Raw genomic sequence first — 26,394 nt, forward strand, 5'->3', positions numbered from 1 at the left:
GCGATCAGTTCAGTCAGTTTCGTTCCTGGTTTGACGTCACAAACACACCCAGCGTTCGCCCAGACACTCCTCCGTTTCTCCAGCCACTCCTGCGTTTTTCCCAGAAACGGTAGCGTTTTTTCACACACACCCATAAAACGGCCAGTTTCCGCCCAGAAACACCCACTTCCTGTCAATCACATTACGATCACCAGAACGAAGAAAAAACCTCGTAATGCCGTGAGTAAAATACCTAACTGCATAGCAAATTTACTTGGTGCAGTCGCACTGCGGACATTGCGCATGCGCATTAGCGACTAATCGCTCCGTTGCAAGAATAAAATAACGAGCGAACAACTCGGAATGACCCCCATAGTCTTTTTTTATCCAAATGACACTATAATTGATGCAGTATGTATAGTGCTGGCAGTCTCCGTTGCCTATTCGTTGTTATTAGTATAGTAGCTTGTTTTGAATATATAGCGCCTGCTTGCTATTTCAGTGGTCTTTCTCTCAGCTCCCCCATCCATTATCCAATGGGAGCTTATTACATGTGCTTGGTATAATTGTTGTCACACGGGGAGCCACGGCAGTGCGTCTTCTCCTAGGGGTAAATGTATTATGTGTCGTTATGGGGGAGAAGCGATGTCAGCGCACGTTATGTGCGCTATACCACTTCTCCCCCATGTATGATGGCTGCGGTGTGTGCGCCCCTGTCCATATCAGCGCTGCTATCTAGAAGATAGAAGGCCGATATATGAGGGCAATGTAACAATGGTCACGCAGCCTCCCTGAAAATGGTCCAGACAGGCCTGCATGGTCTTGACCTTAGCCGACAAAAGTTGTGGTATTTATCAAACTCCAGTTGGCAGAGGTGATCAAATTCTGGTCTCCGTTGATTGTGGACTTTATATCAGTGACAATATGACAGTCCTGATGGGTTAGTTTGTTCCAATCATACTTATTTTCTCACACTGGATTTGGTCTAAATTAACCAACCAGCTGTAGACAGATGCAGGCACCTGCAAGTATCCCGGTGGGCCGAATGGAGAGCAGGGCCGCTTGTCATCCGTAGCCCCGCCCACCTTAGCTCGGCACGCGGTCACGGCTTTTGTCCATGACAGGCAGCCGAGGCCCACTGCACAGAAGGGGCCGGCAGCATTACAATGAGTCAGATTGACTCATTATATACTGCCGCAAGTTGCCAGTCCCCTGAGTATGCCAAGCTGCAGTCTGTGGTGCTGGCCCACCACGGTCCAATCCTGAGGGGGAGTTTTCTGGTCAGAGTGGGAGGAGGCCGCCGTCCCCGCTCCTACCCTGAAAGAAATAAAATTAGTTACCAGGTCAGTGCTGTCTGGGGCGGGGTGTGAAGGAAAGCGGCCGCAGTGGCTCTGCAGGGGGCTGCGTGTGTGCAGCGGCAGACAGAAGCAGCAGCTGTGTGAGGCCAGGATGAAGCTTCAGGCATCAGGGTCCCAGACACAACCTCCAGAGGGAGATGCTCATGCACCTGTTTTGCTCCAAAAAGGTGCAGTGCGCTTCAGGGGTATGTCCCTGGTGAGTTCTTTGTTATTGGGGTGCATGGGGAGCCCCTGGGATGGGAGAGGATGGCCTTGTGTCACCCCTGGATGTGACTATAATATATGAAGTGGTAGTTATGCAGAGTGGTATGCCCTCTATGGCACACAGTACAGAGGAGCTATCATATTGTGTTAGCCTTAAAGGGGGGTGTCAGTGAGTACTGGGAAGGCACTGTGGAGACGGGGATGGTGCAGGAGAGATGCAGAGGTGCTGGGGAGACACACAGGGGTATTGTGCTGGGGAGACACACAGGGGGATGGTGCTGGGGAGATGCACCGGGGGATGGCGCTGGGGAGACACACAGGGGGATAGCGCTGGGGAGACACACAGGGGTATTGTGCTGGGGAGACACACAGGGGGATGGTGCTGGGGAGATGCACCGGGGGATGGCGCTGGGGAGACACACAGGGGGATAGCGCTGGGGAGACACACAGGGGTATTGTGCTGGGGAGACACACAGGGGGATGGTGCTGGGGAGATGCACCGGGGGATGGCGCTGGGGAGACACACAGGGGGATAGCGCTGGGGAGACACACAGGGGTATTGTGCTGGGGAGACACACAGGGGGATGGTGCTGGAGAGACTGATGGCGCTGGAGAGACGGGGATGGCGCAGGAGAGACGCAGAGGGGTATGGTGCTGGGGAGACACACAGGGGGATGGTGCTGGGGAGATGCACAAGGGGATGGTGCTGGGGAGACACACGGGGATGGTGCTGGGGAGACACACAGGGGGATGGTGCTGGGGAGATGCACAAGGGGATGGCACTGGGGAGACACACAGGGGGATAGCGCTGGGGAGACACACAGGAAGATGGCGCGGGAAAGACGCACAGGGGGATGGCGCTGGGTAAACGCACAGGGGGATGGCACTGGGGAGATGCGTGGGGATGTGCTGGAGAGATGCACAGGGGGATGGCACTGGGGAGACACACAGGCGGATGATGCTGGGGAATCACACATATAAGGATCACTAGCAGGATTAGAAGAAAAGGCTCAGGGACAGGAATTTTCAGTAGGACACCAATTTTAAAGAAAACATATTAATGATGCAAATAGTACTAAATGAGCAAATATATTTTATTAATATAAAATTGTTTGATCAGGAAAACTACATTTTGCCCTGTACCAAAGCTTCTGTTGCTATGTTTTATCTGGTTGAACCTCTGTTGCATGATTATGACATTCGCTTTATTCCTATGCAACCAGACAGCTTCCGGATCATGTGATCTCCTACATGAATAGTGAATACTGACTGAAGACACTGCCTGTCAAGGAAGGATCAATATCTTCAGAGGTTCTCCTTTACAGAGAAATCATATACAGGTAAGAAAATACTCATTCACACGTGTGCTGCTTAAGATGGCCATACACCAGGCATGTCCAAACTGCGGCACTCCAGCTGTGGTGAAACTACATATCCCAGCATGCCCTGACACAGTTTTGCTGTCAGAGAATGCTAAAGCTGTGTCAGGGCATGCTGGGATGTGTAGTTTCCCAACAGCTGGAGGGCCGCAGTTTGGACATGCCTGCCATACACCTAAAGATTGATTGTCCAACCTGACTGGTAATGTACAGTATGGGAGCAACTGACTATTTCTCCCAAACACTGAAAAGCAGACAAAAATGGTCAATCAGACAAATTGATTAAATCCATTTGATTGGACAATCAAACTTTAGGTGTATGGCCAATTATAGTCATAGGAGAAAGGTAATGGGGGCATGCCCTACTGCTCCCGGAGTGCTGCTCATGCCTAAACGTGACGAAACCTGGGAAAATGGCTAGCAGGCATGGCCACTCCAACTTTTCTGCAACAAGCTAGCTGACTAAAATAAGCATGGGGTAATGTGGGTGGTAGCAGCACCAGTGGTAGGTCAGGGGGAAGTGTTAGTGGTGATGGTTTTCCTTGTTTTTAATAGAGCACAGGTTCTCTAACTCAGTCACCAGGACTCCAAACAGTGCATGTTTTCCAGGTCTTCTCACAGAATCAAAAGTGAAATAATTAGCTCCACCTTGTGAAATGTGTTAGTGAGTAATGAATACACCTGTGCACCTGCTAGGTGACCTGGATAATAAGATTTTACTCACCGGTAAATCTATTTCTCGTAGTCCGTAGTGGATGCTGGGGACTCCGTAAGGACCATGGGGATTAGCGGCTCCGCAGGAGACTGGGCACAACTAAAGAAAGCTTTAGGACTACCTGGTGTGCACTGGCTCCTCCCACTAAGACCCTCCTCCAGACCTCAGTTAGGATACTGTGCCCGGAAGAGCTGACACAATAAGGAAGGATTTTGAATCCCGGGTAAGACTCATACCAGCCACACCAATCACACCGTATAACTCGTGATACTATACCCAGTTAACAGTATGATAACAACTGAGCCTCTCAACAGATGGCTCAACAATAACCCTTTAGTTAGGCAATAACTATATACAAGTATTGCAGACAATCCGCACTTGGGATGGGCGCCCAGCATCCACTACGGACTACGAGAAATAGATTTACCGGTGAGTAAAATCTTATTTTCTCTAACGTCCTAAGTGGATGCTGGGGACTCCGTAAGGACCATGGGGATTATACCAATGCTCCCAAACGGGCGGGAGAGTGCGGATGACTCTGCAGCACCGAATGAGCAAACTCTAGGTCCTCCTCAGCCAGGGTATCAAACTTGTAGACTCTTGCAAGAGTGTTTTAACCCGACCAAGTAACAGCTCGGCAAATTTGTAAAGCCGAGACCCCTCGGGCAGCCGCCCAAGAAGAGCCCACTTTCCTCGTGGAATGGGCTTTTACAGATTTAGAGTGCGGCATTCCAGCCGCAGAATGTGCAAGTTGAATCGTGCTACAGATCCAGCGAGCAATAGTCTGCTTAGAAGCAGGAGCACCCAGCTTGTTGGGTGCATACAGGATAAATAGCGAGTCAGTTTTCCTGACTCCAGCCGTCCTGGAAACATATACTTTTCAGGGCCCTGACTACGTCCAGAAAACTTGGAATCCTCCAAGTCCCAAGTAGCCGCAGGCACCACAAAAGGTTGGTTCACATGAAAAACTGATACCACCTTAGGAAGGAATTGGGAACGAGTCCTCAATTCCGCCTTATCCATATAAAATACAGATAAGGGCATTTGTATGACAAAGCCGCCAATTCTGATACACGCCTGGCCGACGCCACGGCCCACAGCATGACCACTTTCCACGTGAGGTATTGTAGCTCCACGGATTTAAGTGGCTCAACTCAATGCGACTTCAGGAAATCCAACACTACGTTGAGATCCCATGGTGCCAACGGGGGTTGACTATGCAGCACTCCCTTAACAAAAGTCTGAACTTCAGGCAGTGAAGCCAGTTCTATTTTGGAAGAAAATCGACAGAGCCGAAAACTGGACCTTAATGGAACCCAATTTTAGGCCCATAGTCACCTCTGACTTGTAGGAAGTGCAGAAAGCGACCTAGCTGAAATTCCTCCTTTGGGGCCTTACTGGCCTCACAGCACGCAACATATTTCCGCCATATGCGGTGATAATGGTTTGCGTTCACTTCTTTCCTAGCTTTAAATAGCGTAGGGATAACTTCCTCCGGAATGCCCTTTTCCTTCAGGATCCGGCGTTCAACCGCCATGCCGTCAAATGCAGCCGCGGTACGTCTTGGAACAGACAGGCCCCTTGCTGCAGCAGGTCCTGTCTGAGCGGCAGAGGCCATGGGTCCTCTGAGATCATTTCTTGGAGTTCTGGGTACCAAGCTCTTCTTGGCCACCCGGACAATGAGTATAGTTCTTACTCCTCTCCTTCTTATTATTCTCATTACCCTGGGTATGAGAGGCAGAGAAGGGAACACATACACCGACTGGTACACCCACTGTGTTACCAGAGCGTCCACAGCTATCGCCTGAGGGTCCCTTGACCCGTCGCAATATCTTTGTAGCTTTTTGTTGAGGCGGGACGCCATCCTGTCCACCTGTGGCCTTTCCCCACGGTGTACAATCATTTGGAAGACTTCTGGATGAAGTCCCCACTCTCTCGGGTGGAGGTCGTGTCTGCTGAGAAAGTCTGCTTCTCAGTTGTCCACTCCGGGAATGAACACTGCTGACAGTGCTAACACATGATTTTCCGCCCATCGGAGAATCCTTGTGGCTTCTGCCATCGCCATCCTGCTTCTTGTGCCGCCCTGTCGGTTTACATGAGCGACCGCCGCGATGTTGTCTGACTGGATCAGCACCGGCCGGTGTTGAAGCAGGGGTCTAGCCTGACTTAGGGCATTGTAAATGGCCCATAGTTCCAGAACATTTATGTGTAGGGAAGTCTCCTGACTTTTTCATAGGCCTTGGAAGTTTCTTCCCTGTGTGACTGCCCCCCAGCCTTGAAGGCTGGCATCCGTGGTCACCAGGACCCAGTCCTGTATGCCGAATCTGCGGCCCCCTAGAAGATGAGCACTCTGCAGTCACCACCACAGCGACACCCTGGCCCTTGGAGACAGGGTTATCCGCCGATGCATCTGAGAATGCGACCCGGACCACTTGTCCAACAGATCCCACTGGAAGATCCTTGCATGGGACTTGGCGAATGGAAATTCTTCGTAAGAAGCTACCATCTTTCCCAAGGCTCGCGTGCATAGATGCACCGATACCTGTATTTGTATTAGGAGGTCTCCGTCTAGAGACGCCAACTCCTTGGACTTCTCCTCCTGGAGAAACCCTTTTTATCCTGTTCTGTGTCCAGAACCATACCCAGGAACAGTAGACGCGTCGTAGGAACCAGCTGTGACTTTGGAATATTCAGAATCCAGCCATGCTGTTGTAGCACTTCCCGAGATAGTGCTACTCCGACGAACAACTGCTCCCTGGACCTCGCCTTTATAAGGAGATCGTCCAAGTACGGGATAAGTACTTCGGCCATTACCTTGGTAAATACCCTCGGTGCCGGGGACAGACCAACGGCAACGTCTGGAATTGGTAATGACAATCCTGTACCACAATTTTGAGGTACACCTGGTGACGAGGGTAAATAGGGACATGCAGGTAAGTATCCTTGATGTCCAGTGATACCCTGAAATTTTCCAGGCTTGCAATAATCGCCCTGAGCGATTCCATTTTGAACTTGAACCTTCGTATATAAGTGTTCAAGGATTTAAATTTTAGAATGGGTCTCACCGAACCGTCTGGTTTCGGTACCACAACATTTTGGAATAGTAACCCCGGCCTTGTTGAAGGAGGGGTACCTTGATTTCACCTGCTGGAAGTACAGCTTGTGAATTGCCGCCAGTACTACCTTTCTCCGAGGGCAGCAGGCAAGGCTGATGTGAGGCAACGGCGAGGGGGAGTCGTCTCGAACTCCAGCCTGTATCCCTGTGATACTACTTGCAGAACCTAGGGATCCACCTGTGGGCAAGCCCACTGATCCCTGCAGTTCCTGAGACGCGCCCCCACCGCACCTGTCTCCACCTGTGGAGCCTCAGCGTCATGCGGTGGACTCAGAGGAAGCGAGGGAAGATATTTGATCCTGGAACTGGCTGACTGGTGCAGCTTTTTCCTTCTTCCCTTGTCTCTGTGCAGAAAGGAAGCGCCTTTGACCCACTTGCTTTTCTGAAGCCGAGAGGACTGTACCTGAAAATACGGTGCTTTCTTTTGGCTTTTGTGAGGAAACCTGAGGTAAAAAATTTTCTTCCCAGCTGTTGCTGTGGATACGAGGTCCCAGAGACCATCCCCAAACAATTCCTCACCCTTATAAGGCAGAATCTCCATGTGCCTTTTAAATGCAGCATCACCTGTCCACTGCCGGGTTTCTACTACGCTCCTGGCAGAATGGACATTGCATTAATTCTGGATGCCAGCCGGCAAATATCCCTCTGTGCATACTTTATATATAAGACAACGTCTTAAATATGCTCAATGTTAGCAAAATATTATCCCTGTCTTAGCGTATTAATATTATCTGACAGGGTGTCAGACAACGCTGCAGCAGCACTATTTATGCTGAGGCAATTGCAGGTTTCAGTATAAAACCTGAGTGTGTAAATACAGACTTCAGGATCGCCTCCTGCTTTTTATCAGCAGGTTCCTTCAAGGTGGCCGTATCCTAAGACGGCAGTGCCACCCTTTAACAAACGTGTGAGCGCCTTATCCACCCTAAGGGATATCTCCCAACGTGACCTATCCTCTGGCGGGAAAGGGTACGCCATTAGTAACTTTTTAGAAATTACCAGTTTCTTATCGGGGGAAACCACGCTTCTTTACACACTTCATTCATTCATCTGATGGGGGAACAAAACAGTGGCTGTTTTTTCTCCCCAAAAATAAAACCCCTTTTATGTGGTACTTGGGTTCATGTCAGAAAATGCGTAACACATTTTTTCATTGCCGAGATCATGTAACGGATGTTCCTAGTGGATTGTGTATATGTCTCAACCTCGTCGACACTGGAGTCAGACTCCGTGTCGACATCTGTGTCTGCCATCTGAGGTAACGGGCGTTGTTTGAGCCCCTGATGGCCTTTGAGACGCCTGGGCAGACGCGGGCTGAGAAGCCGGCTGTCCCACAGCTGTTACGTCATCCAGCCTTTTATGTAAGGAGTTGACACTGTCGGTTAATACCTTCCACCTATCCATCCACTCTGGTGTCGGCCCCACAGGGGGCAACATCCCATTTATCGGCCTCTGCTCCGCCTCCACGTAACCTTCCTCATCCAACATGTCGACACAGCCGTACCGACACACCGCACACACACAGGGAATGCTCTGACTGAGGACAGGACCCCACAAAGTCCTTTGGGGAGACCGAGAGAGAGTATGCCAGCACACACCAGAGCGCTATATAATGCAGGGATTAACACTATAACTGAGTGATTTTTCCCCAAATAGCTGCTTGTATACACATATTGCGCCTAAATTTAGTGCCCCCCCCCCTCTCTTTTTAACCCTTTGAGCCTGAAAACTACAGGGGAGAGCCTGGGGAGCTGTCTTCCAGCTGCACTGTGAAGAGAAAATGGCGCCAGTGTGCTGAGGGAGAAGCCCCGCCCCCTTTTCGGCGGACTTTCTCCCGCTTTTTCTGTGATACTGGCAGGGGTAATTTTACATCTATATAGCCTCTGGGACTATATATGATGTATATTTTGCCAGCCAAGGTGTTATTTATTGCCCTCAGGGCACCCCCCCCCAGCGCCCTGCACCCATCAGTGACCGGAGTGTGAGGTGTACATGAGGAGCAATGGCGCACAGCTGCAGTGCTGTGCGCTACCTTGGTGAAGACCGAAGTCTTCTGCCGCCGATTTTCCGGACCTTCTTCGTGCTTCTGGCTCTGTAAGGGGGATGGCGGCGCGGCTCCGGGAACGAACACCAAGGTCGGGTCCTGCGGTCGATCCCTCTGGAGCTAATGGTGTCCAGTAGCCTAAGAAGCCCAAACTGCCGCCTGTTAGGTAGGTTCGCTTCTTCTCCCCTTAGTCCCTCGCTGCAGTGAGTCTGTTGCCAGCAGAGCTCACTGAAAATAAAAAACCTAAATATACTTTCTTTCTAGGTGCTCAGGAGAGCCCCTAGTGTGCATCCAGCTCGGCCGGGCACAAGAATCTAACTGAGGTCTGGAGGAGGGTCTTAGTGGGAGGAGCCAGTGCACACCAGGTAGTCCTAAAGCTTTCTTTAGTTGTGCCCAGTCTCCTGCGGAGCCGCTAATCCCCATGGTCCTTACGGAGTCCCCAGCATCCACTTAGGACGTTAGAGAAAACGGGGGTAATTGCAAGTTGATCGCAGCAGGAAATTTTTTAGCAGTTGGGCAAAACCATGTGTACTGCAGGGGGGGCAGATATAACATTTGCAGAGAGACATGAGCTGTTTGAGGTCCTGAGGACCGAGCTTGAGAACCACTGTAATAAAGTATAGCGTGAATTAGCTATAATTGTTTTAAAATGTATTTAGTGAATATGCAGAGGATTAAATGTCACCGCAAGTTAAACTACTTCTGCTACAACACAATACTTTCTAAACTTTTTTAATGTGTTAGGTCCAGCTAATATGACATGTTCTGCCATTTGTAGGTGTAACTCCGCCTACATTACATTTTGAAGTAGTAATCCTGCCTACTTTGGTATTGGCTCTGCCTACAGTTGATTTGGTGCCGCCCACATGAGGCCAGTCCTAGAATATTGCTGTCTGCAGCAATAAGGAGGGGCATGAGAAAAAGGGAGTAGAGCTAACCACTGTCCTACCTCTGTACCACAGGTTAGGCACTAGGTACAGGAACCTGGGACACAGACCAGCAGTTTACAACAATGCATAAACTATAATCGGCAGGGCATAGCAGGACTGACTGCCTTATAAGAGATACCAGCACCAATCAGCAGAGCCAAAGGGGGAAGGGCCCCCTAACAAATAACGTCATGCAGCTGCAGAGCTGCACGTAACGCGAGTCCCGGCTGTCAGAGAGAAGCAGCTCCAGGAATCCTTGCGGCCGTCTGGCATCCCAGTTGCCCAGCAACTGGCGGAGCTGTCGGACGCTGGGGGGAAATTACGTGATGTCCTGGTCGCTTAGCAACAGCCGGGACCTGCAGAGAAAATGAGCCACAGCGGCAGCTTGTAACAGAGACATAGTTGCAGTCTTCAGTCAATGGCCACATATAGAGACAACATTTAGGTACTATTTACGCAGGGAATAATTACTAAGGCAGCAGTGAGAGACTAATATTGAGCTATTGATTTACCTCAGCTAACCAGCATCTGGGTTCTCCACAAAGACACTTCTGTGTAAACAACTGTCACATTCCATCACACATTAGCTAATGTTGGATTTTTATGGCCACCAATCCACAATTTATCTCAGAAACTGAGGGGGATTAAATGTGTGCATAATGATTGGTAATTGTATGGACCTGCTTCATCCATTATTGAAGGAGAGTGTTAACTGACCGGTCTGGTGAGGTCCTCTCTTGCTCTTGAGGGTGCTTTGACCAGCACTTGTAGGCAGTCTGCATGTGCGCCGGTCAAAAATTACCAGCGGCACCATCAGCTAATTGGAGAAAAAAACTTTTTGGATGCACAATCCCTAACAGGGGTGGTCTTCTGTTTGCCGGCGGTCGGGCTCCCGGCGCTCAGTATACCGGCGCCGGGAGCCCGACAGCCAGAATACCGACAATTATTTTCCCTCGTGGGGGTCCACGACCCCCATAGAGGGAGAATAAAATAGTGTGGCGCGCATAGCGCGCCACCGTGCCCGTAGCGTGGCGAGCGCAGCGAGCCCGCAAGGGGCTCATTTGCGCTCGCCAAGCTGTCGGTAAGCCGGCGGTCGGGCTCCCGGCGCCGGGATGCTGGTCGCCGGGAGCCCGACCGCCAGCCAGCCGTAGTGAACCCCCCTAACAGAACCAACAGTCAGAGACAGTGTTCTGTGGTGTGGCATAACTTGGTACACCACTTTAGCGTCCTATCTACAGTGAGTATAGTGGTGCCAGAGTAATGCCAGAGACCCAAAGCAGTAACTGCAGCACATAACATTGATCACCCCTTTATACATGTACCCTAAGATTGTTACCACTTAACACAATCTCAGCTTAAACTGTACTTACATATATTCAATAGGAAATGGGACATATGCCTCAGGTAATACTACTCCCCCCTACACCTTAAGGCTGGGATGAGGAGATCAGACTGGAGAATTGCAGCATTGAATGAAGAGGTGGGGCTAATGATGAAAATTTGTGTCATTTAGCTCTGCCCCTCCCATGGATCACATCGCTTTGGGGACAGGACCTAGTTGTCACGTCGCCGCGGCCGCCGCACTTACCTCTCCGAATGCGCTGGGTCTCCCGCCGGTCGTCCCCGCTGGTGGGCTCCGCTGGTCCCGGCGGTCCAGACAATCATTTGTCACCGTGTGCTTCAGCAACGCTCACAATCATTTGTCACTGTGTACTTCAGCAATGCTCACAATCATTTGTCACTGTGTGCTTCAGCAACGCTCACAATAATTTGTCACTGTGTGCTTTAGCAACGCTCATAATCCTTTGTCACCTTGTGCCTCAGCAACGCTCACGATCATTTGTCACCAAGTGCTTCAGCAACGCTCACAATCATTTGTCGCAGTGTTCTTCAACATCGCTCACAAATCCTCTAATTCACTGTGCTTTCAGCATCGTCCTTAAATCCCTGTCTCAGTGCCTGTCAGCCTCAACCCCAGTGCTCCTCAGCATCGCTCACAGTGGTTCTTCAGCATCACTCACAGTATTCACCAGCACCGTTCTCAAGTCCTTGTCCAAAGAATTGCACTTTGAGCTTCTCTCACATAATTTCCCTACGGATCGGTCTAAGGTGGCGTACATTATTTCCCTGCTCGAAGGTTCAGCGTTGGATTGGGTGTCTCCACTATGGGAAGGATCTGATCCATTGGTTTCCAACTACAGCGGTTTCATCACTTCCTTCCGAAGAATCTTCGATGAGCCCGGCAGGACAACCGCTGCTTCTTCCGACTTGCTCTGTGTCCGTCAGGGCTCCCGTTCCATGGGTCAGTACGTTGTCCATTTCCAGACCATTGCCTCTGAACTTCGCTGGAATAATGACGCCCTTAGGGCCGCTTTCTGGAACGGGCTCTCTGACCGTCTGAAGGATGAGTTGGTCACTAGGGATCTGCCGGATCCACTAGAGGAGTTGATCTCCCTCTGCGTCAAGGTGGATCTCCGTATGCAGGAGCGTGGCGGTGAACGTAGTCGATCGGATCGTTCCAGGTTCCGGCTTCCTCCTCCTAGGCAAGCGGCTGTACCGAGTCCGGATGAACCCATGCAACTTAACCGGTCCCGACTGTCTCTGGAGGAACGACAGCGTCGTCGTGAGGGTAAACTCTGCCTCTACTGTGGGGCCGCAGATCATTTCATCAAGTTCTGTAAATCCCATCCGGGAAACGGGCAGGCCTAGCTTGTTCCGGAGGAGTCAAGTTGGGAGTCACGTCCAAATCTTCTCCGACTGTGGATTGTTTACTCTCCGTGTCTCTGATCTCCAAGTCAGCTGCCAAACCTTTTAATGCCCTACTAGACTCTGGGGCTGCCGGGAATTTCATTTCTTTTTCCTGTGTTCAAAGTCTGGATTTAAAGTTGCAGTCTATCAAACGGCCTATTTCGTTGACTGCTATCAATGGTACCAGAATATCCAATGGTCTTATTACATGTCGCACAGAGCCAGTCACGCTGCAGGTCGGAGCTCTACATCAAGAACATCTGGAGTTCCTAGTGATTCCGGAGATGCCTCACGATCTTGTCCTCGGGTTGCCTTGGCTCAAAACTCATAATCCCCACATCGACTGGAAGTCTTCACAAATTCTGTCCTGGAGTCCATTCTGTCACTCTAATTGCCTCACTCCCGTTTATCCGCTCCGTGCATCTTCCAGGTCGGACGAAGAGCTCATTCCGGAGGTCTATCAGGAGTTCACTGATGTGTTCTCGGAGCAGGTGGCTGATCAGTTACCACCCCATAGACCCTGGGACTGCCCCATTGATCTCATCCCAGGAAAGATGCCGCCTCGGGGTCGCACGTATCCTCTGTCTTTGCCCGAGACCCAAGCTATGTCGGATTATATTAAATCTAATCTTCTTAAAGGATTCATTCGTCCCTCTATCTCTCCGGCTGGAGCAGGTTTCTTTTTCGTGAAGAAGAAGGACGGGGGGTTAAGACCATGTATCGATTATCGTGGCCTAAACGATATCACCATCAAAAATATATACCCCTTGCCGCTAATCACGGAGCTATTTGATAGAGTTCGTGGAGCCCACGTTTTTACGAAGCTCGACTTGAGAGGAGCCTATAATCTTATACGCATCTGACAGGGGGACGAATGGAAGACCGCCTTCAATACCAGGGATGGGCATTACGAATATCTGGTAATGCCGTTCGGCCTCAGCAATGCTACTGCCGTTTTCCAGGGATTCATTAATGAAATCTTCCGAGACATGTTATACCAAAGTGTAGTGGTGTATTTAGATGACATTCTGATTTTTTCCAAGAATCTTGCAGAACACAGGATACAGGTCAAAGAGGTACTTCTCCGACTACGAAAGAATCGTCTCTACGGCAAGATTTCTAAATGTACTTTTGAGGTATCTTCAATTCCGATCATCTCGGGTACGGAGCTTCGCATGGATCCGGAAAAACTCACAGCCATTCAGGATTGGACTCAGCCTCTCTCTTTGAAAGCAGTACAAAGGTTCTTGAGCTTTGCGAATTACTACAGGAAATTCATTAAGGGTTTTTCCACCATTGTTGCACCCATTACCGCATTGACCAAAAAAGGTTCCGACCCAAGTTTGTGGTCTTCCGAAGCCGTAGAAGCATTTGCCCAGTTGAAATCAACTTTTGTGTCAGCTCCGGTACGCCAACAACCAAATTTCGAAGAACCATTCTTCCTGGAAGTCGATGCTTCCTCAGTCGGAGTCGGAGCCGTTCTTTCCCAGTACTCTTCTGATGAGAAATTGCATCCATGTGGTTTCCATTCTCGTACGTTCTCTCCTGCTGAATGGAACTACACTATCGGAGATCAGGAACTTTTGGCAATAAAATCCGCCTTGGAAGAATGGAGATATTTATTGGAAGGTGCCAAACATCTGATTACTATTTACACCGATCACAAGAACTTGTTGTACATCAAAACCGCACAATGCTTGAATCCCCGTCAAGCTAGATGGGCGCTCTTCTTTACTCGATTCTCTTTTGTTATTAAGTACCGGGCCGGGACTTTCAATACAAAAGCTGATGCTCTGTCTCGTTCCCTAACTGCCTCGGATGAAGAGAATTCCTTTGAGAGGAGTTTAATTCTCAGTCCAATCTCCATTTCCGCAGCTCCCACTTCTCTAGGTTCTCCTCCTGGAAGAATGTCCATACCAGTTGAATTCCGACCAAAAATACTGCAGTGGGCCCATATCTTCAAGTTCTCCGGTCATCCGGGGGTCCAAAAAGAGGTCTTACTGGTGGAACACCATGAGGAAGGATATACAAGAGTATGTTAGTTCTTGTCCACAATGTACTCAGCACAAAACTCCTCGTCTGCCTCCTGTCGGATTGCTTCGTCCTTTGCCCATTCCTAGGAATCCCTGGACCCATATTTCTATGGACTTCATTACTGAGTTGCCCCTCTCCAAAGGTTGCAATACCATCTGGTTGATTGTTGATCACTTTTCGAAGATGGCACACTTCGTTCCGTTGACAGGTCTACCAACGGCTCCCAAATTGGCTTCACTATTTATCCGGGAGCACTTTCGTTTGCATGGGTTACCTCAGGAGGTGGTCTCAGATCGAGGGGTACAGTTAACTGCAAGGTTTTGGAGAACTCTCTGTTCGGCTTTACAAATGAAACTCAAATTCTCTTCTGCTTACCATCCTCAAACAAATGGACAAACTGAATGAGTCAACCAGGATTTGGAGACTTTTCTCCGCGTTTATCTCTCTCCTTCACAGGATGACTGGGTGGAGCTGTTACCCTGGGCGGAGTTTGCCCATAATCATCTGTATCACTCCTCCACTGGCGAGTCCCCGTTCTTCATCAATTATGGATTCCACCCACGAGTTCCAGAATGACCAATCCTTCCGTCGGAGGAGGTTCCTGCTGTAACGTCCACTCTACAACACTTCAGTCAAATCTGGAGTAGGGTTCATGCCAACCTCAAGAAAATCTCTGTCCGATACAAAATCTTTGCTGACAAGAAACGGCGGGCCGCTCCTCAATACAAGGTTGGCGATAGGGTATGGCTCTCCACCCGCAACCTCCGTCTAAAAGTACCCGCTATGAAATTTGCTCCGAGGTTCATCGGTCCTTACCTTGTTTTACAAATCCTGAATCCTGTTGTCTGCAAATTGGGTTTGCCCTCTCACTTTCGTGTACTAAATTCTTTCCATGTTTCTCTTCTTCACCAACTTATCCTAAATCGTTTCCATTCGGAGTCTTCTAGTCCAACCTCGGTGGAGACCGAGACTGGAACCGAATTTGAGATCAAAACTATTCTGGACTCTCGTTACTATCACAAGAATCTACAATATTTGGTAGAATGGAAGGGTTATGGACCTGAAGAAAGAAGTTGGGTAAAGGCTTCTGAGGTCACTGCTCCTCGACTAGTTCGGATCTTCCATTCTAGACACCCAACGAAACCAGGAAAGTATCCAGGGGCCACTCCTAGAGGAGGGGGTACTGTCACATTGCCGCGGCCACCGCGCTTACCTCTCCGAATGCGCTGGGTCTCCTGGCGGTCGTCCCCGCTGGTGGGCTCCGGGTCCCGGCGTCCGTTGTTGCTGGTCCTGGCGGTCTTCCAGAGTGTGGAGGCTGCCGGTGCGCCCGGCGTCCACGGCGATGAGTGGGCGGGTGACGTCATCAGCTCCTTTCCCCCCGCCAATCAAACCCTGGCGCCTGAGTATCATCTCTTTCCTTGAAAGCGAACTCCAGTGCTCCTGCGTTCAAAGTGTCTCCTACTTCTGCCAAACGAACTCCAGTGCTCCAGCGTTCAAAGTGTCTCCTACTTCTGCCAAATGAACTCCTGTGCTCCGGCATTCAGCGTTCTCTTCTGCTGCACAGATCTTTGTGCTTCCAGCATCCTGTGAGTCTCTCAGTAGTATAGACACCAGCGCAACTAGCATTTAGCGAGACTTTCTGCCAAACGAACTCCAGTGCTTACAGTGTTCAGCGTGTCTCCTAGCTGTAACAAACTTCAGTGCTTTTCACCATTTCGTGTGCTTCAGCAATGCTCACAATCATTTGTCACCGTGTGCTTCAGCAATGCTCACAATCATTTGTCACTGTGTGCTTCAGCGACGCTCACAATCATTTGTCACGGTGTGCTTCAGCAACGCTCATAATCCTTTGTCACCGTGTGCCTCAACAACGCTCACGATCATTTGTCACCAAGTGCTTCAGCAATGCTTACAATCATTTGTCGCAGTGTTCTTCAACATTGCTCACAAATCCTCTAATTCATTGTGCTTTCAGCATCATCCTTAAATCCCTGTCTCTGTGCCTGTCAGCCTCAACCCCAGTGCTCCTCAGCATCGCTCACAGTGATTCTTCAGCATCACTCACAGTATTCACCAGCACCATTCTCAAGTCCTTGTCTTTCAGGTGGCTTCCAGTATCCGTCACGAACCTTGTCTGCCGCTAAATCCTGCATGGAGAAAACCTACATTCGGCCTTCTCTACTTCGGCCCAGCTGTGGTTCCCCATCCCGGTCACCGGAAGAACCCCCGAGTTCACAACACTCTCAACCCAGGTCAGTGATACTAGTGATGTGACAACTCAGCCTCGCCCACCCCCCAATGTGCCAGAGTAGAGACCTGAACAGTAGGCAAGTATGAGCTAATGCTGTTCAGAGCTTAAAAAAAATGGCTAGGCTGCAGCCCCCTTCGAAAATAATGTGGATTGCCGTCTGCAGCATATCTTAGATATGTCCGTTAGGCAATTGTTTAAAAAGTTCCAATACTAAAAATCATGCTAACATTTCAGATCCAACATGATTTAGGTAAAAAGAGAGTTGATAGACAAACAATATTTTATATCTATCACCTGCATCATATGCATGTATATAACCCTCAGGTTTTAGACACTGTGCAAAGTGTTGTGACAAAACAAAAAAACTCATATTATCAGGCACAGTTTATCAGTTAGCTTTCAATTACATAATTATCAATGCCCCACATATGGAAATCTTCATTCATTTTAGCTAGAGATGTGCGGCGGGCACTTTTCGTGTTTTGTGTTTTGGTTTTGGATCTGGATCTGGATCCCCGCTTGTGTTTTGGATCTGGATAGGTTTTGCCAAAACCACCCTGTTTTGGTTTTGGATCTGGATGATTTTGTCAAAGTCAAAAATATTACATAGAGAGACCATATAAACTGCACACATATAAGCCTCTATACTTGCAAATATGCACAGCGAGCACAGCAAACACCAGACATCATGGAGATATAGAATTGGCTGATGAATTGATGTCATGAATACGTATCTTTTGAACAGAACCAGATGTGCCCATCATGTTTGGTATTGAAGCAAGCAGAATGATGTGTGGGTTAGTTTGATGCTGGTTGTGAAGTTGTGGGACATTGCAGCAGATAGATATGATTATATGTATAAAAGCTAAGATCATATTGTTAGAACAATGGATGCTCAAGACAACCTTTTACTAAGTTTTCAGGGCTGAACCTGATTAGCATATACAAAGAGAATAGTGACTCAATACAAAGGAGAAAGAAAGACCCCTCCCCCAGGTACTGGTCGAACAGGAAGGTAGTGGTCAGGTGTGGCCTCAGAGAACAGATGTAATGTAGCTACACTCACACACACACACACAGCTACCTGGCACCCAGCAGCATGGCGGCTAAATCCCCAGGACATCCTCCAAACTAAAGGCTAAGTATTGAACTTCACATGGCTAGATAAGGAAACAGACAGATTGCTTTCTGGTTTAAATAGGATATTGTAACTTGGTTGTGTGATTGTTGGGTGTTTGTGGATACTCTGTGAAGTCTGTGATGGATTGGAACAGTATACCATCTGTAGCATAGTATTTGTGGTATTTGTTTGCCTATGGAGATTTAAAATAGATTGTGCTGGTTAGTTATACTATATATCCTGTTAATCATAAATACCACCATGCAGTTACGTTTGTGTTAATTACATTGTGATCTGGTCTTGTGATGAATATGCTCTGGTTATTGAGATACTGAAGTTGTTTGGGATGTGAAATTATGAGATGGTTCTAGGAAGTTGGATTACATTGTGAAAGGTGATTTAGATGGTTTGGAATTGTAAAATCAGAACATATGCATTGTTTTGAGGCTTGGACATTTTGGAATAACATGGAGTCTTGTGTCTCCTGCTATGTGATTGTGGTGTAGTTGAGAGTGCCATGTGTTTGGACCTGCAAATCTAAAATGGCTGCTGCTGGATGTCTTCCCCTCCCCCTTTCAGCCATGTGGTGTGGTCTTTAGAATCAAGTGGAGGTTTCCCAAAATGGAGTCTAGCTTCTGTCCCATGATATAGGGACAGCCAGTATGAGTAAGCCCAAGTATTTCATCAGCATTGACTAACTGCGCAGCGATTGTTCCTCACATGTGTAAGCTTCTCTGCAATCATGTTGTCTTACTGTGAGCCATTTCTCTCATATCTCTCTCTCTCTCTCTCTCTCTCTCTCTCTCTCTCCCTTCTCTTTTCTCCCATATCTCCCCTTTGACTAGTATTGTATTGTATTGTATTAGATTGGTATTGTATTGTATTTCTAGTGTAGCTATTTTGGTTAGGAAGTATCTGTTATATTGTAGTGTATCATTTGTACTGTTATTCCCTTTTACAAGTATATTAGATATAATACAGTTAATAGGCTTTGGACCCTAAACCAGTATCTGTGTATTGTCTATAGTTTTAAGTGTTCACTTGAGCGTCGGTGACGCTCAAGCAGCTTTGTAGTTAGTCAGGTTACACAAGGTTGCACTTACACCCTGTATTCACATTAAGGTATTCTGTGTATTTCATTGATAAGGTTTAGACATAAAGGTATAGCGTTGTGAGCGTCTGCGCCGCTGGTGATCTCCTCGTGGTCTCGAGCGTCCGCTACGCCATAGGGAATCAGTACTCTAGTCATAGCCAACAACGTGCTGTCCTGTGATCTCTGGGCCGTGAGCGAACGTGACGCGTGAGCGTCTCGCCTACGGCTGAGCGATCGTTACGCAACCAGCGTACCCATACGGTACTTCTTAAGTAAACAGCGTACAGTGTTCTTAGACTTCATAAAGGGTTGTTTATACGACAAAGGAATTCAGCATTGTCAATTGGGGGACTCGTCCTGTCCTTCACATATCTCTGCTAGGTAATATCAGCAGACATTATCCATCAGCAAAGGGCGGGATCATATTCCTTGCAGTGCTGATTGGATAAGCGTCTGTTTCGCTTAGTAAAGGGTGCTGAGGGAATCCGGGACCGGAGGTAAGAACAGTACGCTATTGTCTTTGAAAATCTGGTTTTTATTTCAATTTGGTGCCAACTACACACTCAGGCCTAGAATAACTTTAGGAGTTTTGAATGATGACTTTCTTTGTGACAAGAGGCCGCATGGTCTGTCCACCATTTTGTGTGACCCTCATGGAGGTGGAAGGGGGAGGAGCAGCGGCCATTTTGGGAAGGTCAAATTTTTATTTTTTTTTCTGAGCGGCTGGTTTTCAGTTGACTCAGGAAACAATCAGCCATCCACTGTCAAAAAGAAATCATCATTTAATGAGTTTTTTTTTATGCATTTATTTAATCTATATCATAGTCAATCATAAGTAATAGTGATTGGTACTTATATGTAATATCTATATGCGTGTGCTTACATCAATGTATGTTATTAGATTAAATTTAGAATTGCATTTTCATCTGTGTAAGTTTCACATCTCACCTTCCTGTTTGCCATTTGCATTGATAACGTGCTGAGAAAATTTGCTGCTATAAAAAAAAAAAAAAGGTAAGGGAGTAACTGAAAAAAAAAAAAAACAAGCACACAGCATAGAAGATACTGTGTGGTGTTTGGTAAGCGTTTATATAGTGAAATATCGCTTATAGTAAGGCGATACAGAAGCCACAAGACAATAGCACACATTTGTTCAGTTTCCAAAATTTAGTTTAAATACCTTACTTTACTGTAACGCCTCTGGGGAGAGCTATCAGACTACGGGAAATGATTTTTCTGATCAGAAAACTATAAGAATGATAGTGGGTTGAAAACGGTATGAGTGTATTGAATCCCGCTTTGTGGACTTTGTGATCTATGTGATAATCCCGCTTTGTGAACTTTGTGATCTATGTGGAACGTGATGAGCACGATCTGAGTGAAAACGTGCAACAGAGTGTGATAAAGTTTTCGTTGTATTACGCTCTGGCTGTTTTGGAGCACAGTAGGGAGACTCCAATGATCCTACCATTTATGGGCAACAAGTGTCTATAAGTGGTACGATTGGACCGCACGGTTGTATGTGTGACCAATAACGCAACGTGATATGAGGTCGTATATCCATGCGTAAATCTTGCCCTCATACGTGTTGTAGGGAGCACATGCAAGCGTGATTTGTGTAAAAGAAAAAGGAAGGGAATTTTCTCAGGAAAATCTCTAGAGATAGGGCCTGCAACGGCTACACGTGTCTGCTAGAAGGCGGAACGGGGATACCCGGAGCAGAAGAAGTTCAGTGGAAGAGCTTTAAGGATTTCCAACGAAGTTCTGTGTTTGGTGCATTTTAGGAAGTTTTTCTGTGTTAAAAAGGTCCACAATGGCAGCCAAGTGCACAACACAGAGACGGTCGGAGGTCAGGATTCAGACTCCAGAGGCTTGTAGACCCCGAGGGTCTGCTCGGTTAGTAATGTGGAGGAGGTATGGTCCCCACACTGAGACCTTTTGTGATGAATGGACACGAATGACTGCAGGGGATAAGGCACCATTTCCCGGGATAGGTAGTTTTGACTTAGAGGTGTTGCATAATTTAAGGCAAAGGATCAGTCTCATAAAATCCTGGAAACAACGAGTTAAACATGATGATTGTTTGCAGTTATGGCAACAGGAAAGTGAAATGCAAAGAAATGTAACTTACATATCTAACTTTCATCTTGAGAGGAGAGACATGGCATTGAAGAGGATTATGGTTGCAGAGAAATGGCACAATGTTGTACGATAAAAATGCACTTAGTAACTGTATTAAGAATGAAAGTGTTAAATGTAATAATGTTTATGAAAATGAAAGTGTAAAAAATTACAAATGTTAACCTGTGCAAGTCGCACCCCATGTTAAACTTCCCTCAGGATTACCAACAAGAAAGTGAGCCCAGAACGATGTCGGCACCTCTTCCAGAAGCCATCCTACAAGACATCCAGGTGGACGCAACCAAATTGGTAAAGGCAATAATCAAACCCCCTAACGGAGGGTCAGGTGAGGTCGTGTCCACAGGTACGTACAATGTTTTATATCACGCACAAACAAATGTACCCCATATTGTAAGACCAAAACAAGGTGATGTGATTGAGTTTAGTCCTGTCAGGGTGATCACAGTCCCCAATGGGAAGACTGATGATCAGGGAACCATTCCCGTCAAGGACAGTGCAATGCGCCATCCCTGGTCCCGGACAGAAGTGAGATCAATCATATCTGATTACCCAGATCCTAGGAAAGATCTAACTGTATGATCAAAGATTCACAGAAGGTATATCAACTCCCTAGACAACGACATAATCATGGTATCCAAGGAATCAGGTAGGTACAGGGAAAGCGGTTGATGGTGATGAGCATCCAAGCGTTTGAGGAGGCATCAAATCAGCCAAGACCCCAGTTCACTGACACTTGGAGAAAGCCAAGGATCTGTTACCATTGTAGAAGAGAAGGGCATTATGCCAACAACTGTAATAACCCACATAAAGTTAGACCCCCTAGACCAAGAAATGAGCAAAATTACAACACACACCATTATAATCAGAGATCAGATAGGAAGAATTTTGGGCCACACCCATAATATATAGTCAGGAAAGGTGATCATTAGGACTGATGGTAAGCCTGAGGTAACGGTTAATAAAGTGGGAGGTCATTCACTGAAGACACCGGAATGACCAGGTGAAACGTTGTAAATGTATCTGTGAAATGTTTTTTTTCTCTCTCTCTCTCGCTATCCCCATCTCTGACGATTATTGGTAAGAATTCAAACATTGCATATCCACTTGGTCCTTGCAGAAGTCTACCAAACCCCAGCATGACCTCCGCCACAATGTATTTCTGGCCAGATACAGACAGTGGAGTAATGCAGGTGCTGGTGGGGAGGGACTGCTCAAGGAGACCATTAGACACGTAGCTATGACAGCCTGATAATCTGACAATGTTTTTCTAATGCTAACAATGTTTTCTTAATGTTGACAATGTTTAAAAATGCTTTGTTTCTCTTTTCTTATTGATGGTTATTGTCGAGTTATGTAATGTATATATGCACATGAATTGTTCTCTATCTCTTTTGTTTTTTTTGTTGTCTCTCTCTTCCCACTCATGTTTCCATGGTTTAAAGATGCTATGTCACCCCTCAGTTGGACCAATGGTAATGCCAGATTTTTGCTCCTTACAGAAAGATCGCCGGTTAGGAAGGAATATTGCATCACCAGAATGTTCGTTTGGAAGACTGAGAGACAGCACCTTTGAGAGGACAGCAGAACAAGAAGAACAACAAGACGAGAGAACTTATTATCGTAACAAGTTCTCTCCCCCTCAAACTGTTTTCTTATGCCCCCTTTACAAATTTCTTCTTTTCTCCTCCTGTAAGATGGACTTGCCCCAAGAGACTGTGATATGGATTTTCCCGTTAACCATGATGTTGACCAGAGCAGTCTGTTTCGGTGAGAGTACCAGTGAGGTCGAGAAAGGATCCAGAAAGGTCCTGATGACTGAGACGGAGGTGTAAATTTCCAATAGCAACCCAATCACCAAGCAAAGGCGAGTACCGGGCACGATCTAACAACCATGTTATCTGTAAACATTTTCTTTGAAGGATTGTTAGTTCAAAAAGAAAAACTGTATCTGTAGGCTCTGTGACAATGGTTGAAGATGGATGCATAAAGAAATGCCAATCCAGTCTTAATATCCATATGGACCAGCATCCATTGAGTGACCATCACTCCTTAGTGGGTAACGTGTTAAATAAAACAGATTGTTGGGTATGCTCTCAAGTACCTCAGGGTCATAGCAAATCAGGGCTAGTACCATTTCCTTTAACGTTAGGGGAGGTACTTGAGCTAAGGGGTGGGAGACCGGTGGACCGGAGGTTTAACATCTCCAGCCCTCCTAGTTTGAAGCTCCACCAATACCATGTGGATAGGTCCCTCTTATGTTTTAATATCTCCAATCCCCGTAAGCCGGGAAATTGGGAAGTGACATGGAGCAACCTTACCATGACCTTTTCACACAGAGCAGATAGAATGCCTACAGATACAGAGCTTGTACGCCACATAGCCAGTAGAGGAAAATCTTTCCGGTATCGATATACCTTAGGAAATAGGATTACTAGAGTTGGAGAGGTATCACCAGGATACTGTGCACATATCGTACAAACTGATACGTGCATTAAGCAGATGGAAGAATTAGGGTCAGGAGATTTCACCTGGAAGGTCTGTAACATGGTCATGTCCTTCTCCGTCCCTTATGTTCTCCCCGATGATGCATATTTCATATGCGGGAGAAAGGCGTACAAGTGGCTTGCCCCAAACTCTGAAGGATTGTGTTATATTGGAAAAGTATTGCCTGAAGTGATGACTGTTACACATGACAAAATGAAGGACATACACCGTGGTGCCCAAGCTCCTTATACTCACACTCATTACGAGCACCGAGTTAAAAGACAACTGTCAGAAAGGTTAGAGCATCCGGCCTCTGATCTTATCCATGAATCCACCGGGATTCAGGTTCTGGTAGCGTTAGATTTCACTCGCACCGCTCGAGGAGTGATGAATTATAGATACATTTCCGCACTCGCCAATTTGTTAGATAATATCACTGAAATGTATGATGACACATTTAGATACACTGGAAGAGAACTTCAAGCTTATAAAACAGAACTAGTTCAGCATAGGATGGTTCTTAATTATCTTACAGCAGTAACAGGTGGATATTGTGTTACATTGGCAACACAGTACGGCATAAAGTGTTGCACGTATATCACAAATAGCACCGAGGATCCGGTAGAGGTCATAGACCAAAAGATGGACGATATTCTCCAATTGAAGTGGGAATTTCGTCGAAAACACAATCTCACCCTTGCTGCTGTAGGTAATGAGCTGACTGGTTGGGTGTCATGGTTGAACCCGCGAAATTGGTTCTCCGGTTTAGGAGACTGGGCTCAAGGAGTCATAATGGATGTTGGAAAGTTTCTACTATGTATCTTGGGTGTCGTTATATCGATTGGATTGATATTTAGATGCGGGCAGGCTTTAATGAGGTGCAAACAAAGTACAAAAGTGATGAGCCTGAGGAGTGAGGAAACTGTAATTAACCTGGATTTGATTTATGACCCAATGATAGAAACCATGATGTGATGAAAATGCGATTATAAGGTCCGTTTCTTTCACCTGTTTTTCTGCTTTTTCTCCAAGATACAAAGACCCCCTTGGACGAGGAAGTTGACGAGACGCTATACAGACAACAGACAAGCACCAAAGATGAAGTTTTGACAACCTATGATATGGACACTTGATGAACTTTGCCATGGATCCCCAGTTTCCCTAGTATTTTTAAACTCACGCTAGCCCAACATTTTTGTAAATCTGATGGCACTGACAAAGCTATTTGCTCATGCCCAAGGAGCAATACAGCGCAAAGAAGACGACTCTCAACAGATACCGAACAAAAAACTTCAACAACAGATGTACATTTCCCTGACATAGAATACCACCGCATTTACCGTAATTATGTCTTTTCTTCATTTCTACAACCCTCAGGTAATGACACACATAGTCGATAGGGAATACAGGCTCAGATATCAGCAACCACATACTTCCCCCATTCATGTATCATCAACTAAAATGTGCTCCCCATTTTGTTCAAAATCCGAAAAGAGCTCGGTAAAGTTTGACAGCCCATCCACAGACCTGTACCACAGGATAAGAAGGAATTCAAATGTATACTTCGCAATACCTCGAAGCTTGATGTACAACACGTACGGCACGATGATACATGACCCCCCAAACATGGATTCATACACACATGCTTCTGCTATCTCACTAGGTCATACCCTCTTCACACCTTCTCCTCTCTCCTCCCTTACCCAACCATGGAAATGTATTAACCCCTGACATATATTTTTCTCTTTTTGAAATGTTTTAGGAAGTGGCAGTTATTGGTGACTGCCAAAGGGTGGACTGTCAAAGTCAAAAATATTACATAGAGAGACCATATAAACTGCACACATATAAGCCGCTATACTTGCAAATATGCACAGCGAGCACAGCAAACACCAGACATCATGGAGATATAGAATTGGCTGATGAATTGATGTCATGAATACGTATCTTTTGAACAGAACCAGATGTGCCCATCATGTTTGGTATTGAAGCAAGCAGAATGATGTGTGGTTTAGTTTGATGCTGGTTGTGAAGTTGTGGGACATTGCAGCAGATAGATATGATTATATGTATAAAAGCTAAGATCATATTGTTAGAACAATGGATGCTCAAGACAACCTTTTACTAAGTTTTCAGGGCTGAACCTGATTAGCATATACAAAGAGAATAGTGACTCAATACAAAGGAGAAAGAAAGACCCCTCCCCCAGGTACTGGTCAAACAGGAAGGTAGTGGTCAGGTGTGGCCTCAGAGAACAGATGTAATGTAGCTACACTCACACACACACACACAGCTACCTGGCACCCAGCAGCATGGCGGCTAAATCCCCAGGACATCCTCCAAACTAAAGGCTAAGTATTGAACTTCACATGGCTAGATAAGGAAACAGACAGATTGCTTTCTGGTTTAAATAGGATATTGTAACTTGGTTGTGTGATTGTTGGGTGTTTGTGGATACTCTGTGAAGTCTGTGATGGATTGGAACAGTATACCATCTGTAGCATAGTATTTGTGGTATTTGTTTGCCTATGGAGATTTAAAATAGATTGTGCTGGTTAGTTATACTATATATCCTGTTAATCATAAATACCACCATGCAGTTACGTTTGTGTTAATTACATTGTGATCTGGTCTTGTGATGAATATGCTCTGGTTATTGAGATACTGAAGTTGTTTGGGATGTGAAATTATGAGATGGTTCTAGGAAGTTGGATTACATTGTGAAAGGTGATTTAGATGGTTTGGAATTGTAAAATCAGAACATATGCATTGTTTTGAGGCTTGGACATTTTGGAATAA

The sequence above is a fragment of the Pseudophryne corroboree genome, chromosome 1 (genome assembly GCF_028390025.1).
Source record: "Pseudophryne corroboree isolate aPseCor3 chromosome 1, aPseCor3.hap2, whole genome shotgun sequence".
Classification (NCBI taxonomy): domain Eukaryota; kingdom Metazoa; phylum Chordata; class Amphibia; order Anura; family Myobatrachidae; genus Pseudophryne; species Pseudophryne corroboree.